The sequence below is a fragment of the Apaloderma vittatum genome, unplaced genomic scaffold (assembly GCF_000703405.1).
Source record: "Apaloderma vittatum isolate BGI_N311 unplaced genomic scaffold, ASM70340v1 scaffold8230, whole genome shotgun sequence".
In the NCBI taxonomy this organism is placed as follows: Eukaryota; Metazoa; Chordata; class Aves; order Trogoniformes; family Trogonidae; genus Apaloderma; species Apaloderma vittatum.
In genome coordinates this window covers 44,764-49,313 of record NW_009693944.1, presented here as the reverse complement: position 1 = coordinate 49,313, position 4,550 = coordinate 44,764, and the positions used below count along the sequence as shown (strand labels likewise).

At 38.4% G+C, this 4,550-nt stretch overlaps 1 long non-coding RNA gene across 1 annotated transcript; it reads left to right on the top strand.

Moving 5' to 3' along the window:
- Positions 1–718: 718 nt before the first annotated feature.
- LOC104271043 lies at positions 719–2,254 on the top strand. Its single transcript, XR_717789.1, has 3 exons — positions 719–874; positions 1,109–1,947; positions 2,020–2,254. It is a non-coding gene; the product is annotated as an uncharacterized LOC104271043 (long non-coding RNA).
- The last annotated feature ends 2,296 nt before the right edge of the window (positions 2,255–4,550 follow it).

Here is a 4,550-nt window from a genome sequence, read left to right as displayed (position 1 = left end):
AACTTTGGTAAAGCTTTTCCCATCTTTGGTAAAGATTTTTCCCCATTTCTTCTGTCTTGTTCTTAGACTGTATAGTTAAATAATCCCCACTATAAACAGCACTGTTTGAATGAGCTACCCCTACTCTGCTGTTAAGAAAAATAAAAAACACAAACAGTGAACTGTTTGGATAGGTTGTGTGTGTGGAACCTTCTTCTCTAGTTAGAAATCAATTAGATTAAATGGTTTTTAATGTTTTTACCTTCTCATCCTGCTTTGGTTAGAAAACTTTGAAGACAAGGATCAGAGAACCATGTGTCTATGGTCCTCTAGATTCTGGCACCTATGTAACTAGTTCCTGCTACGGTGAAAAACTTTTGGCAGCAGCTGCATTTGCTTACTGTGGTGTTTAAGAAGGTGGTAGAAATGGACTGTGTAGTAAAACCCATAGGATTCCATAGGAAATAGGAGTGATAAAATAAAGGAAGGATCTTCGCTGATTACTTAACGGATGAATTGACAGTTAAAAGCAGTCAGACTGCGGTGTTTGGGTGATTTCTGATTTCTACCTCTGAATCTCGCTGATCAGTAAATGCCTTACAACAAGTTTTGGTTTATGAATGCAACTTGTAATTCTAATTCATCTTAACATCAGGTTTGCAAAAGCTTCAAAGTTCAATTACTTCTGAAAGTCTTATTTACACTAAAGAAAATTTTCATTTTACTTACTTTTCGATTTCTTTCTTGATAGGGAATTCTGGGAAATAGTCCATTCATTTACAGATGAACAGAAAAGACTATTCTTACAGTTTACAACGGGCACAGACAGAGCCCCTGTGGGAGGACTTGGAAAGTTAAAAATGATCATAGCCAAAAACGGCCCAGATACAGAGAGGTAAAAAAATAAATAAATAAAAATAAACATCTACATTTTGCTTGTTGGTTTGTAAATGGAAGCAAATTCTGTGCTTTTACTAACTTGGTTAAATCTGCAAGTTGGCTTTTTAAGCAAAGTGGCTTCTCTTTTTAAATTTGTTATTTTTTGATTTGTTGAATAACGATGTATTTGCGTGTACTGTATGTTCACAGGTCTGAATTATTTCTTTTTTTTGTTTTGTTTTCCCCACAGGTTACCTACATCTCACACATGCTTTAATGTACTTTTGCTTCCGGAGTACTCAAGCAAAGAAAAGCTTAAAGAAAGATTATTGAAGGCCATCACATATGCCAAAGGATTTGGCATGCTGTAATAAATAAAACAAAAGGGATTTAAAAAATGATGGTGATGATGTCCCTGTCCAAAAAGGCCATAAGATAGTGAGCTACAGTAGTCACCTGTGTTTGTGCCTCCCTTCTTTACTGGGGACATTGGGCTGGAACAGCAGATTTCAGCTGCTTATATGAACAAAATCTTTATTTTTTCTTTTAGCGTGAAAGTGTTACATATTCTTTCACTTGTATGTACAGAGAGGTTTTCCTGAATATTTATTTTAAGGGTTAAATCACTTTTGCTTGTGTTTATTACTGCTTGAAGTTGAGCCTTTTTGAGTATTTACAAGAAAACAAACTGTACTCTCCCAAGGAAAATATTGCCATCATTTGTAGACCATGTAACCTTCAAGTATGTGCTATATTTTTGTCCCTGTATCTAATCAAATCAAGAACTGTACTTTTTGAAGAGTTTGCTTTTGAAACTTGAAGTCTTGGAAAACAGTGTGATGCAATTACTGCTGTTCTAGCCCCCAAAGAGTTTCTGTGCAAAATCTTAAGAATCAATAAAGATGGAAGGGAGAACTTGGAATGTTAAATTGCAGCCTTGAGAACTTTACTTTAGTCACAGCACAACAATTAAAATCCATTTCACTATATGTTGTCTTCACATGTCTTGTAATAAACTGTGTTTTTAATTAGGAAACATTTCTTAGTGTGTGAAAGGGTAGAAATTTTAGTTACTTTTTTAAAAAAAAAGTTTACTGGGGAAAGTGCATTTTCAACTGAACAGCTTTAGAGTAGGGAGTGAGGTGTTTGGAAAAATGATAGGAAGTTTTTGCTATATTATAAACAAAGCATGTGGAAGTGCACTTAAAATGAAGTTTTATTCTTAATTGCCTATTATGTTGACATTTTAAATAGACAATCCAAAGTCTTCCCTACGTGTTCTGTCATCACCGTTTATTTAATGACTAGTCGTTCCTGCTTATCAAGGCACATGATCAGTGTTGCAGCATAATCTAAAGGGATGGCTACTGTATTTTAATCTCATCTAACAATAAGCAAAATTGAACAATATTAAACGTAAGGCCTACTTCATGTTGTACACTTCCAACCATTAAATAAACTGTTAGAAAGTAAGTACTAAGGTTATATTCATCTACTACATAAAGTATTCGGTAGGTTTTTAATTTAACTCTACAAATCATATCGGAAATAAATCCTTTACCTTTCGTAGTCTGTGTTTAATGTTAATTTCTCCTGTGGCGATATATGAGAAAGGGATTATGCGTTTTTAAGCGAAGGCTCAACTGGCGCATCTCTTTTGTGATGCAGGCTGCAGCGGATGTGCAGAGCTGAGCCTCTGCCTTGACGGTTTATATAACTGACTACTTCCCATCAAGCCCGTGACTATGTGGAATTGGCATTTAAAAGGCATAGTTATGAAATCAGTGGAGAAAGAGAAGATGTCTTTCAGGACTATTTTAATAGATTCTTTCTAGTAATAGAAACAGACAACTGCTGTGTAATTATGATGCTGACTTTTTTTTCACCACAGTTCAATGAAAAAGAAAACAAGTGACTTCCTTACTTCAATGAATTGGATATTAAATTACTTGATGAGAAAATGTTGTAGTACAGCATAATTTGAGGGTCGTAGGTATGTAAAACGCTCGAGAAGTGAACAGTAGTGATGTTGGGGTCCAGCAACATTCCCCTCTCAAATCTGAGCCCATGCAGAACGGCCTGGACTGAAACGGAAGAGGTGCTGGCTCCCTTCTGGTCTCTGATCTTGAGGTGGTACTTGAATGTTTTCTCTGGATGTTCCTCACGTGTCCTTGAAGAGGAAGGCACAAGATACCCTACCTACCTCTCCGTAGTGCGCTTGACAACAAGTGCTTGCTAGTTCCTTCAGGTTTTTATTGTTAAGCTCTTGTCCTAAAATTTCTTTTATTCTGCTGTAGCTATGGCTAGAGGTTATGCCCAGCTGGCAAGCATTTAAGATTCATGTTGGGTTTTTTCATATCAGTCCAAAAACTCAACCGGATAGCAATGCAGAGTTCTCTGCCTGGAGTGTTGACATATGAAATATGCTTTTTCTGTCGTCTTGTAGCATTGAGATTAAAATAATATATAATTGGATTGACCTTTAAAAGCATAAGTTGTTTTTCAAGGAGTCATTTTCAGGTAAGTTTTTCCAGCAGATTTTCCCAAAATAAGACTGTATTGAAACCTCATCTTCATAGCAGTGTTATAAATGTGCTGATTGTCTGGCAGAAGCAGTCGACAAGGCTTAAAATAAATAAATCTTGAGGTGTTGTAGCTGCAGGCTGCTCTCCTGCCCTACAGAAGTTCCAGTCTTCTGTCACTTGAAAGATTTGTCAAAGTGGGGAAAATGACATTTTAAGGTTGGCTTGTTGTTTTGTTGTGGTTGTTTTTTTTTTTTATCTCTCCTGCACTCCAGGCATACCTGGAATGTCTTTGACCCTTGCTTAGTCTTTCAGCAGCGTTTCACAAATTTTAGGTTTACAAAGCCTACGTTGGACAGTTGAGTGTACTTGTGTGTCACTGAAATACCTCTCTCAAGCAAGACAGAAGACTCCTTATCCAAGGTAGCAGTCTGATGCGAGTGTGGTGGTGCTCTCTCCTCAGGATGTCCTTAATACGTTCACAAGAAAATATTTTGGGCATCTTGTCATTATCTCATGTGACAAGTGACAAATGCCTCTCTCTGAGCATTTCCTTCTGCACCCTAATAGACTGCCAAGACGTTTCCAACCTTGGTTTCGAAGGGGACATCAGACCTTGTTTTGTATTTTGTAGTATCATATGCCTGAAAAATGGTTGTAATGCAAGATAACCCTGAAAAGAATCAAACACAGCGTTTCTTCGGATTTTGCTAGGAGCGAAGGAGTAGCTTTGTTTGACTCCAAAGGTATGTCAGCACGTGACTCTGCGTGAACAGAGCATCACCTTTTAAAAGGTAAAAACTTTTGCTTGTTGCTGCAGAGATTTCAGGAACAGCCATTAGCACGGGTCAGTTAATGAAGGAACGGTGTTTTTTGAACTTCTGACTGGGTCTACCTTCCGTTTGGCAGGCAGGAGCTGAGGAGACCCTGCTCAGCGCTGGGCTTTGAGGAAAGGTGGTGCTGGAATGGGCTGGCGAGTTGCTTGGAGCTCCAAGCAGCGTTGTGTTACTGTGGTCAGTCCAATCTTCACTGCTGAAGCAGGAGCTTCATACCGTGTGTCACACCAGGCAGCTCTGGTGTCCCTGACGGGCTGAGCCTGCAGGTGGCCCACACTATGGACTACCCAGACACTTGCCTGGGTTTCTGCTCTGTGGAGCAGGGAACAGGATG